The sequence below is a fragment of the Carettochelys insculpta genome, chromosome 10, assembly GCF_033958435.1.
Source record: "Carettochelys insculpta isolate YL-2023 chromosome 10, ASM3395843v1, whole genome shotgun sequence".
NCBI lineage: Eukaryota > Metazoa > Chordata > Testudines > Carettochelyidae > Carettochelys > Carettochelys insculpta.
In genome coordinates, this window is record NC_134146.1 from 30,487,028 (window position 1) to 30,500,000 (window position 12,973).

The window sequence follows — 12,973 nt, forward strand, 5'->3', positions numbered from 1 at the left end:
TTATAAACGAAAATTGTTTGGTGTTGGCTTTCTGGCATATCCTGATCTAAAAACAACAAACTTGTGCATTTTTAAAAAAAATCAGATATTGCGTGCATAAATATGGTATGTTTTAGTAATTCAAAGTGTTTGAAACAAGTGCGCAGCTTTGGTTTTTTCTGCTATCTTTTCCTTATGAATAATGTATCAATTTAAATTCCATTCAGTGGTACAATATAAAATAATAAATGAGATGCCAAACATTTTTGGTTTAAGTAAACTTATTCAAACCACAAGTGAAAGCCATACATAGTTAGCATTAAAAACCAATCAGTTGATCAAAACTGAAAATGAAGTATTATTACAAGTACAGAATTCATCCAGATTAGTATATTCATGTCAGTAATTATCAGAACATTAAGCATTTCATCTAAAGGGATCTTTTTAAGTTATGGGCTACGTGATGGTTCCGTCCAAATATTCAATGGTACACACACTTGTCTAAATATAATGTGAGAACTTTTGAGATTTAAGTCTTCATTTGTGCATATAGAAATTGATTTATGCTGTTGAACTGTTATCACTGCCCTGTGCAAGTAATTTTTAGTAGTTGCCCATCATTGCCTCATGTATTTTCACATCCTTAAAATAGGAGACCATTTAGGAAAGTGTGAGATTCGTAGAGGTTGTTGTACAAAACTCTTCCTGTGTATTTCCAAAAGATTAGAGGACAGTTGTCTTCCCACCCAAATTTTAAAGAAAGTGTTGACAAGAGCTCTATCTCTACTAGTATTCTGAATCTGCACAAAATTGAACTAGTTGGGTGTCTAAATATTACAGTAGTTGAGAAGTGCATCTTGCATGCTAGTTGAAGCTCTAATTAAATGGGTTCAGAGGCCTCTTCTAATGCATTATAAAGATGCTGTTGTCCTGACAGATGACGATGGCTAGTACTTTTTTCTAAATTTGGAATAGTATGATAGTTGCAGATGGTGGTATGATTTATAATGTCACTTCAAGCGATCAGGGTAAGAGAGGAGAGGATAAATGGTTTTGTAGGAGTTTCTGAAACACTGGCCTGCTTCACTGGCACAAACACTGTACTTTGCCTTTCTAGACTTCTGTGCCCTTTTCCAGAGTCTGATTTGCCTCGTATACCCTAAGTTTCATTTCTCTTAAAAACTGCTTGCTTAGAAAATAAACATTAAATACAATAGTGTCATAACATACTATTATTAAAAATGCTTATTTTCTCATTTTTCATGTAATTATAAATCAATGAGCCTACAAACATTGCACATACAACTCAATGTATAGAGTAGTATAAACAAGTCATTGTCTCTACGAAATTTTAGTTTGTGTGGACTTCTCTAGTGCCTTCTATGTAGCCTGTTGATAAACTTGGCAAATGACTGGATGAGTTGATGTATCCCTAGGAAAGACCTCTGTGTACCTTGTGGTACATGAATCCCTGGCTGAGAACCATTGCTCTTGTATTATGTGGTAAATTCACTGGAAAGCTCTCAGCATCAAAGTTCATTGATATAAATACACACCATATCTTTGAAGAAAAGCCTGTTTTCATGACATACATTTATTCTCTTTTGCTTCTGTAAAGGAATTGACAAGCCTACATACTTAATTAGGAACTCTAATGGTTTTGGGAAAACTGCTATTGTACATGCATCTGCAAATATCTAAACTGATTTTGCATGTTATATAGAGATTTGTACTATGGAGGAAAAGCAGTATTCATGCTAAAAAGGGTTTTACATCCTAAAAATATGGTCAGGAAACTTTGTGCAAACCTACTTATTTGACCTCCAGCAGATCTGTAGGTACGTTCTCAGGAAAAATTAGTAATTTAACTATAGCCAGGGCCCTACCAAATTCACAGTCTCTTTTGTTTAGATTTGTTATCATAGGATTTAAGAAATAGCAGGTGGCTTCTGGCCAGGAGCTCAGCTTTGAAGGCAGAGCCACTAGCAGCAGGCAGAAATAAGAATGGCATTGTATGGTATTGCCACCCTTACTTCTGCAATGCTGCTGGCAGGGCGTTGCCTTCAGATCTGAGCTCCTGGCCAACAGCCATTGCTCTCTGGTTGCCCCCTTCTGAAGGCATCACAGAAATAAGTGTGACAATGCCGCAACTCCCTAAAATAACCTTGTGGAAACTCCCTGCCCCTGCCACAACTCCCTTTTGGGTCATGACCCCCCAATTAGACAATTGTTGCTGCTCCCTCATGAAATCTGTACAGTATAAGGTAAAAACATACAAAATTTCATGGGGGAGACCAGATTTCACAGTCCTTGCTGCATTTTTCATGGCCATGAATTTGGTAGGGCCCTAATTATAGCAAACATACCCTGCTGTTTTGAGGGTTTTTTTTAAATTTAATTTCTGGAGGCCTGTAAGGGAATCACTCCCCATGTTTTTTGTATTGATCAGACGTTCTTTTGTCCTTTGCCTTTCAAAAAGGAAAAGGCATGCCTGTTAGTTATAAAGTAATCCAGTGGTTCACAAACTTTTCAGTAACATGGCACACTTCAATGTGACAAACAATTCTGTGGCAAACCCGCTTTTTTCAGCTGAACTGATTGCTCATAAACACCACATTTACTTACATTTACTATGGTTACAGTCTTACTAGAAAGGTTTGCAACGTAGTAGTGCATACAAGCTAAACAAGGATCAAATACATGAATGCTTCAAATCCACCACAGAGTACAAGGTCTTAGACAGTGAGCACAGAGACACTTTCAAAATCTGCTCAACGCCAACTTAGGAATGTTGAGCAAATGAGTAATCACTAAAAGCAGATTCCCCTCCCTGTCGACCATTGGAGCCAGGATGTGGCATTTAAACTGAATGCCAACTCCAGCAGGCTCCCTCCCTCCCTCCCTCCCTCCTTGCCCCAGCAGGAGTGGGGATAGGCTCTCTGCCAGCTCATTCAGACCAGGAAGCAGCATTTCCCAGAGCCTGCTTTTTCCCTCCGCCCCACAGACAAGCTGCAGTCTAGGGGGTACTGGATGTGGGAGGCAGCCTCCAGAGCCTGGCCAATCCCTGGAGCACCCCACCAAACAGTCTACAGGATGGAGGGGGCTGCTGGAGGCTGGGGCTAGCCCTCAAAGGGCTGCCTCACCCCCCTCAGTCAGTGCAGGTCTGGGAGGGTGGGGGGAACCAGGTCAGTAGGAGCTCACAGAGCACTGCCCGAAGCCCAGCTGGCTGGAGGGTGAGGAGCCCAGTACACCAATCAAAGGCCCCCTGGAGAAGCTGCAGGCCTGGGGCAGGGGCAGTGGCAGGCACGCAGCATCAGGTCCCTCCCTCCCAGGAGAAGCTGCTGGATGGGGAGCAAAGCTCTGCCCCTCTCGGGAGGTACAGCTGGATGGGGAGTTAAATTCCAGCCTGCTGGAAAAAATTGCTGTTGCAGCAGCACCACTCTCACCACAATGGATGGTCCCAGTAAACCCTGCCCCCCACCTCCTAGGTCCCTTCCCTAACTCCTGCACCTCCCACCCTTTGCTCCCCTATGGGCTTCACCTGCCTCCCTCACTAGGAGGTAATGAGCAATTCTGGCATGGGTTGTAGGACTCCAGAGAATCAGGGAGTGGTTGCGCAGCTTGCAAATGGCAGGAAGTGCTGGTTTTCCCTTCAAAGTGTTGCTTCTTTCCAGCTGCTGGCTGCTGGATCATCCTCTGCTTCTCTACAGTCCTCTGGTCAGCACTTGTACTACTCACCAACATCTGTGACTCTTGTCTGCTCCCCTGACACCAGGGGCATGGCATCCAAAAATGTCAGGCACCAATGGGTCCACGCACCTCTTCCTATCCCTGTTCTGTGGTAAACAAGTCATTTAACAGAGATTTACCCATTCCAGATATGTATTCTCAGTTTCTGAATTTACTGTGCTAGTCTTCAGGACTTTAGATTAAAATTTGCTTTAAAAATATTTCATTTGCTGAAGTTTATAAAATTACATCTCTAATAAGAGTCAGGCTGCCATGGGGATAGGGGCACCAGTTTAATAGTACCATGTACTATACTACTCAATAAATCCAAAGGATGTCCCTGCCTGAGGCTGCATATGAGCTTTTTGTGTGTGCAGATGTTCGTCAGTCAGATGATTGTAACTTGGGGCGTGTCTGTACCCTCTTGCTAGCTAGCCTCTAGCTTTGCAGCTGACTGAATTACGTGCAGTATACTATCTTTCACAGACATATGTAAAAATATACAAGTAATCATGTGAAAATATTTTGTAATTTAAAAAGCAGCTTTTGTCATGAATTGGAGAAAAGCATTGTTTTAGACTTCTCCCACACAAATAAGATGGTTACTTGTGTCAATACGATGTATTGAGGTGCAAGCTTCAGTCAAATTAAAGATGCCCCTCTCAGTGATCTTCTTAGGGAGCGTGACAGAAATATTCCCTACCCCGATGGGAAATGCCCTCCAGTATACCTGCTAATACAGATTTAGGAATGTCCGTAAAGGGCTGAACACTTCTGAGGCCTAAGGAATTTGGCTTAATAGAATTAAAAAAGTGAATGAGAAATAGAAAAATCTGTACTTATGCCTTTTTAAGTAAGAGAATTAAATATACATGGTCAATTTATTTAAAACATTGAAATTGTAAATTTATAAATTATTTTCTAAGTTACAAAACAAAATCAGTTATAGAAACTTTAGAACAGAAAGTGACTAGATAATCATTGGAACACTTAATGGTCCTGTTTTCTAATAGTTATGCTAAAAAAGAAATATGGAGCCTATGAGTGTTTGTTTTTTTTTCCCCAACAGAGAGCACATTTGTGCCTTGGGTGACATTTCAGGATGATGACCTGCTTGTTCTTGTGGTCAGGCAATACAGCCTGACTATTGAAAGTGTTGACGTGCACCTTGTCATTAATAGCTTGTTAAGCCCATCGGTAACTTGCATGCATATACTTACTACCTGCCTGCCATATGTGTACTCTTGCTGTATACTAATCAATAACTAGCAACAGTGGTGATAAGTTCTTCTCAGGCTGGCAAGATGGACTTTTTCATGGCTATACAAATAAAACAGTTGTTCAGTATTTACAGTTATAGTCAAAGAGCTGTTAGGTTAGATGACAACTGAGATAACTCAGTTCTGCTCAGAGTTGAGATTGAAATTGTTGCTGTGGCTTTGATTAAAAAAATCAAACTATTTAGATATGTGTATTGAACTTCAGTTTTTTGCTTAGTGATGTTTTGCTCCTAACTTAACCTTTTTTATAACTCCATGCTAATTGCAAACTCTGAAAGTGTGACTCACTCACTCCCTTTATGACCAGGCACCATCTGGTATTTCTTTCATGGGAGATGTGGTGGTATTTGCACACCGCATCCCATAATGGGAGAATAGTGTGGGGGGGCGGTTGAACATTATGGTGTAAATCTGGGTGATCTACTTTGAGCATGGCCAATAAGTCAGGAAGAGCAGGACTTCTACTCATAGACTGGTGTTGACCCTTCCCATCCTCACGTAGCTTCATCGCAGGAGGGAATACATGTAGCTGCTTTTAAAAGTTTTTTATTTTCATTTCAAAGTTACCAGAAACTCTGTATAGTCCTTAAACTGAAGAGAGACTTACAGATTTAGATACTGCTAAGGTGAGAGCCTGATTTCTTCTTCCTGGATATTTAGAATTATTTTGTCATGATCAAAAAACACTAGTATGTTATTGGCATGTCTTATTGACAATATAGGAGATATAGTCTCTAAGATGAACATATGCAGTGCTTGTATCTGTAGGACATAAATCTATATGAAAAAATGCAGATTCTCTAGATGTCTGATAAAATCAAGTCCCTTATGTTTGATCGGATTTCAAAATACAAAAATAATCACACTTAGAGTAATGTTTTTAATTTTGATTATCTAAATTTATTGAATGTATGAAAAGACTTGGCCTTTAGTCTACAGTAAGCCCTTGATTGTATGGACCCTGATTTAGTGGACTTTGGGAACAATGGACGTCTGCCAGCTCCCCGTTGTTCCCCAAGTCCATTTAACTGGGGCCTGTAAAATCCTAAATCCAGCTCCCCACCCCCCGCAAAAAACTAAAGTGACTTACACAAGCCTCTGGAGCTGCCACTGCTGAACCCTCCACTGTGGCCTGGACTGCTCCCATGTGCTTCTCCCACCAGGGGTGGGGCATGTTGCTGCCAGATGGCACTAGTGTATGTGCCCCACCCTGTGGCGTCAGGCTCTGGCGGCTCCAGCCTCACCCACTGGTAGGAGCCACTCTAGCAGCGGCAGGCTCCAGCTGCAGTGAGCCAGCTGTTCAGCTGCACAGTGATGGGGGCCTCTCCAGCTCCGTATGGTGGTGGGCTTCAGCCATAGTGGGCCAGCCAAGTTGGCAGCGGGACTGCTCTAGCCCCATGCGATGGCAGACTTCAGCAGCTCCAACTGTGGTGGACCAGCAGCTCCAGCCGTGCAGTGACGGATTCCGGCGGCTCCAGCTGTGGTGGGCCAGCCACTCCAGCTGTGTGGTGGTGGGATCCAGCTGCAACAGGCTGGCTGCTTCAGCCATGCGGCGGTGGAGCTGCATCAGCCCTGCATGGCGGTAGGCTCCAGGTGCTCCAGCCCCTTGCAGTGGTGACCCCTGTGGCTCCTCCAATGGCAGCAGCTCTGGTGAATTGTCAGGATTGTTTGCGGGGAGGTGATTGGGGCAGTCTGGTGGGGGTGTGGGGGCAGTAAGCCCTCGTATTTAACAGACTTCTGGGTGTAACTGACACCCCTCCTCCCTATTAGTCCATTAAATCAAGGGTTTATGGTAGTTTAGTATTTTTCAACTCATTAAAGGCATGAAGCTGTTCAGTATCACTGCTCATCATGTTATGAATCATGTTCACAGGACTTCTTGGACTCAGTAGTATAACTGTACAAAGGAAGATTAGTTTTAACTCTGGATGTCTTTGTTTTGTATTCACTTGATCTACCTTAGAGACCTCTTCAGAGAACATGTGTGCTGTTAATTATTCAATGCATGACATTCTACTTCTCTTGTGGCTTGATCCAATGTCCAGTGAATTCATTGGTACACTTTCCATTGGTTGAATCAGCTTTCATTCAGATGATGATGGTGATGATGCAACCAGTGTCCTAGAACAATTAAATGAGTTGCTAGCTCTCCTAATACTTGTGTTAATTAATTATCTCTTGCCACTCTTCACATGAATAGTGATGTTAAATCTAGCACCCTAATTAAACTTTATACAAGCAAATTATATTCTGTTAGCTTGACATCCCCTTCAGTTGATGAAGACCAGGGCTCTGAAAATTTTGTTGCAGCAGCTTTTTATAGAAGATTGGGGTTTTGATTGAAATACATCTTTTGTGAGAAATGTCTGTTTTCCACATATAAATAACTTTTTATTGAAAATAACTTAATACACAAACCCTGAGAAATATCTGCCTGGAAATCTTTTTGCTCCTGTGCTTCATGGGACTTATAGTTTGGGTGCCTCATTTTGATCCTCCTTTTCTGTGGACTGGATTCCCTGGTTGGACTTGTATCTTTCAAGATGCATCATGCTTCAGTCTCAGAAACAGGTAGATATGGTGTATTATGGTGGAGGTACTCTGGCCTGGAAACTTGGACTTTAGAGGAGAATTGGTATATGGGGCAGCCAGACTACAACCCTATTAAGCGTTCAGGTTTTATTTGTAGCTAAAAATGTTCTGGTTAAGGTGAACAATTTGAACCAAAAAATCGAAATTTTCTGTGGGGTGGGAGGATGGACTAGCATTGTAAATAGGGTATTCTTTTCATCTTATAAACTGATATAGAATTGTACTGTGACAGAGAGAGAGCTGTGTTAGTCTGTATACTATCAAAACAAAAAAGCAGTCCAGTAGCACTTTAAAGACTAACAAAATAGTTTACTAGTTGTATTGTGCACAATATGTGAATATTAAAATTTTTGAAAATTTCTAAACATTATAAATGACAGTTTCTTATCTAAAAGTATTCCAGTGAACTTTGGAGGAATTCTTTAGACCTTGTCTCAGGAGATAAAGTGGAATTTATCTTAGAACTGAAAATTAATGATAGCTCAGGTACAGGTGATCATGTCTTGATCACATTTTAATGTGCTCACAGAATACAGTCTGTATCAGTAGTATATACTTAATGCTTTAATGGTGTTCAACTTCACAAACCTATAAGCATTTATCTTCCAAATGATCTGGGAGGAAGAATTTAATTAGAAAAATATTAATCATAATTGGAAATCATTTAAAAACACTTTGAGAGCCTTGTGAAGCCACAATCCTACATTTCAGAAAGGCCAGACTGTTTAAAAACCAGCTTGGTTAACAGAGGAAGTGAAGACATCTGTGAAAATACGTAACAGACGGAAGAAGGATGAAGTTAATAAAAATTAATATAAATAAGAAGATGGAAGAAGGAGGAAGTTAATAGAAATTAATATAAATAAGTTAGAAATTGTAGAAAATTGGTGAGGGACGCAAAGGAAGGCAAGGAGAAATCTTTGGCTAGTAGAGTTAAAGGCAATAAGGAGTTTTTAAGTGTATTAGGAATAAAAAGTATCCTGACAGCAGTATGGTAGAATAATAAAAATGGCAGAAGTGTCTTCTGCATATTTCTGTTCTGTATTTGGGGCAAAACCAGATGAAGTAGTCTCATTATAAGCTGATACCACTTTTCCGACTCTGCTGTCTATTTTTAAATGAAGATTAGATGCTTTCTTAAAGATGCTTTCTAGGAATAATTTTGGGGAAGTTCTGTGGCCTGTGCTGTACTGGAAGCCAGACTGGATGATCACAATAATTTTCAGGTCTTGAAGTCTATGAATCTTTAAATACGATACCGTAAAATGAGCATTGGACAATCACAAGCACTGTATTTCAGGTAAGATCTGAAAAGTCTTTTCAGGATGAAAAGTGCATTATACACTTGTAAAATAAAAGTGTAAAGTGTTATTTCAAGTTGATGTTATGTGACTACTGAGGAGAGGTGACTACAACTTGACAAAAATCTATAGACATGATACACTCATAGCTTGTCGTTGTCTGATCAGACATGAGTTTAGAAAAGGAAAGTAGACATCAGGGAAGCTAGGGCAAGATCAAGATATTTTGGAGTGATGTGAAGGACCCTTTGGAGCAGTAAGCTTTTGTGGACAAGGAAACAGCCAAGTTGGGGTGGTAAATAAGGATGAATCAGCATTTTTAGAATTATTTCTAGGTTATCAAAATGGCCAAATTGATGAAAATTATACGTTGCAAGGTTCTGTTGATCTCATAACCCATTTAAACTTTGCACTGGTGGGTTATGATGCGACCAGAATGCCAAAGTATTTATTTTCTTGTAAATCCTTATAATTAATGACTCTCACTTCTTTTGTATAGTCAGTGATTTTTTTATCTGCCATATGGTTTTGCTTATGTAAGTTATTTAAAAAGTTTAGTTTACCATTTGACACAGTAACACTGAAGTCTTCAACTTACTTTGTTCAGTTACTCACTTTTTCTTAAAGATTCTTTGATCCAGCTTAACACGCATGTTATAGAAGTGATTCCTGTTGGAGAGTTTGGAGTAAAATGAAATGCACTATTGACCTCTACCTAACAGGATTATTATGTTACTGGGGTGGGGTGGGGGTGGGGGGAAGGGAAGGAGACTGGTTTGGTTTGTAAGAAGGCTGAACGGATTCAGACAACACTCAGGTGTGATTCCTCTGTATAATTGCCTTAAATTGCAGTTGAGTGAACTATAATTTACCCACTTTGGAATTCCAAAAGAAACTACGCCAACTACCTGCTTCTACTTGGGACCTTATTCATTCAGACACACCATCTGAGCCCTGACCTGGATTATTCTATTTACTTCCCCAAATCCACAAACCTGGAAACCCCAGAAGCCCTATCATTTTGGGTATTGGCACCCTTACTGCCAGACTATCCAGTTATGTAGACTCCCTCAAACTCTACGCCACCAACAATCCCAGCCATCTCTGAGATACCACTGACTTCCTGAGGAAATTACAGAACATCGGAAAACTTCCTGACATCACCATCCTTGCCACCATGGATGTAGAGGCTCTCTACATGAATATTCTACATGAAGATGGACTACAAGCGATCAGGAATACCATGCCTGACGCTACCACAGCTAATCTGGTGTCTGACCTCTGTAACTTTGTTTTCACCCACAATTATTTCCAATGTGGGGACTTATACCTCCAGATTAGTGGCACTGCTATAGGCACCCACATGGCCCCACAATATGCTAATAATTTATGGCTGACTTGGAACAACAGTTCCTCAGCTCTCATCCCCTACCCCTTCTTTACTTACAATACATTGATGACATCTTTATCATTTGACCCATGGTAAAGAGACTCTGGAAGAATTCCACAGAGCCTTTAACAATCTGCACCCCACCACCAACTTATGCCTTGACCACTTCACATGAGAGATACGTTTCCTGGACACTGAAGTACAAATCACTGATGGCCTGATGAATACTACTGTCTACCAGAAAGCCACTGACCACTACACTTACCTATATGCTTCTAGCTTTCGTCCTGCACACGACACAATCCGTCGTTTACAGTCAAGCCCTGAGATACAATCACATCTGCTCTGATCCTACCGACAGAGACTAAAAACTACAAGATCTCTACCAAACATTCATAAACCTGAATTACTCACCAGGAGAAATAAAAAACCAAATCGACAGGGCCAGACGAATACCCAGAAACCAACTACGTCAAGATAGGCCCAAAAAATCCAATAATAGAACACCAGTTGTGATTACCTACAACCCCCATCTCAAAGCACTGCAATGCATCATTAAAGACCTACAACCTCCTTAATCAGGATGCCACACTCCAGAAGTCCCTAGGTGACAGGCCTGTTCTTTCCTATGGACAACCTCCCAACCTTATGAGGATTCTCATTTGCGACCACAATACTACTAATTCTGGAACATTTCCTTGCAACAAGCCCCATTGCCAGCTTTGCCCACATATCTATTCTGGAGATACCATCACTGGACCTAACCATGTTAATTACAGAATCAGGGGCACATTCTCCTGTTCCTCATCTAACATCATATGTGCCGTCAGGTGCCAACAATGCCCACACACCATGTATATAGGACAGACTGCAAACACTCTTTGACAAAGAATAAATGGACGTAGAACAGACATCAAAATCTCCAAATGTACAAACCTATCAGCCAGCACTTTAATGGAGTGGGCCATTCTGTTAAATACCTGAAAGTTTGTGTTCTGCTGAAAAGGGACTTCAACAACCATCTACAGAAGGAATGATCAGAACTAACATTCATATTCAACTTTGACATACTAGCATGTGGTTTGAACAGAGACAGCAATTATCTGACCCATTATCAAGACTCTTTTTTTTACATACTTTGATGTTTTTATCTAACTCTTAACTCCCGCCCCCACTATGCCTCTGCTCTTCTGATTTGCCAATCTTGATAACCATTTTTGGATCTCTGTGATTTATATATTGAGTCTGTTCTGGTAAGGCTATGATCTGAAGAAGTGGGTCTGTCCCACAAAAAGCTCATCATCTAATAATTTATTTTGTTAGTCTTTAAAGTGTTACATGACTGCTTTTATGTTTTTTACCATAATTTCTGAAAATATTCTATCTGATTTATACGACATACTACATAGTTTGTGTCACACACAAGTATTCATGTAGACACATTATAGTTGGTGGACTAAATTCTGCCCTTGAATCTGTTTGCATAGGTTCCCTTAAAATCAGTGATGTATGTGCAACTGAGGGCAGTACTGTTAAGTCTAGACACAAAAAAATCCACACACTTGTGTTGACAGAAAAAGGGAGAAAATAAACTTATCCTAGATTAAAAATAGAGCCTGAAATTTTGGTGTATAAATCCTAAAATTTAGCATTAGGTGAAAGAGAAGTAAAGCTTTACTTACAAATAATATTTTAAAAAACTTATAAAACCATTTCTAAAATTTTTTTTCTCTGATATTATAAGAATGATCATTTCATGGTGATCTTCATGACATACTCCCGTACTTGAAGAATGTAGCCACTCCAAAGACATGCTGAGAAAACATTTAGTGTCATTCCACAATACCCAGTGTGTACATTCTTGATTAAAATATACACACATGTCCAAATCTGAAGACTGGACCTTTTCTTTTTCCAGACAGCTTCAGGTTTGAAGACCTTTTTCTAGGTTTTGAAAAATGTGAATTTTGTGTGTGTGTGGAGTGGGGACCTTTTGTCATCAAAATAACCAGTGGACAAGAGTGTGCTTGAGATTATTTACCAAGTGATTGTGAAAGTATAATTTAATTCATTTTTCAAAATTTCAAGAACAATATTAACTGCTTCACTAAAATTCCATCCTGTCATTTAAAAATTAATTTGCTTAAATTTTTTCAGAAATAACTCTTTTTTCCCTTTGAGAGTTAATGTTAACCTAGTGTAAAGTTTTATGCTCATTATGAAGTGGGGAATATTAGTGTTTTAAATAGATTTATAGTTATTTGCTATTGAACTTAATTGCTGTTATAGGGCTGATCCAAAATCAATTTAAATCAGTTGGAATCTTTCCATTAACGTTTCAACATGGCTACGTCTATACGGGCAGCCTCTGTTGACAGAGGTCACGTTGATAGAGAAACCTCACTAGTACCTCTGTCGACAGATCACGTCCACACATAAAAGCAGCTCAAAAGAGCAAGCCACTCTTTTAACAGAGAGCAGCCAGACTGCCCTGCCCTGCGTCAACAGAACAGCTGACCGATGCTCTGCAAACAAGGCTTCCCAGGGAACTGGAAGCTGTCTCTTTCCACAGAACTGTCTACATGGGCACTTTGTTCACAAAACACTGTGGACTGAGGTATTATACCTGATATATAAGTTATAACACTGCCAGCTGAGCAGTTGAGTTTTGTCAACAAACTCTCAACAGAGCGCTTTAACTG

General features: G+C 40.2%; 1 protein-coding gene across 1 annotated transcript in view; it reads left to right on the forward strand.

The window, feature by feature from the left end:
* RSRC1 (arginine and serine rich coiled-coil 1) overlaps window positions 1-12,973 on the forward strand; it is a 344,630-nt gene that overhangs the window by 129,207 nt on the left and 202,450 nt on the right. The gene's annotated exons all lie outside the window — the stretch shown is intronic.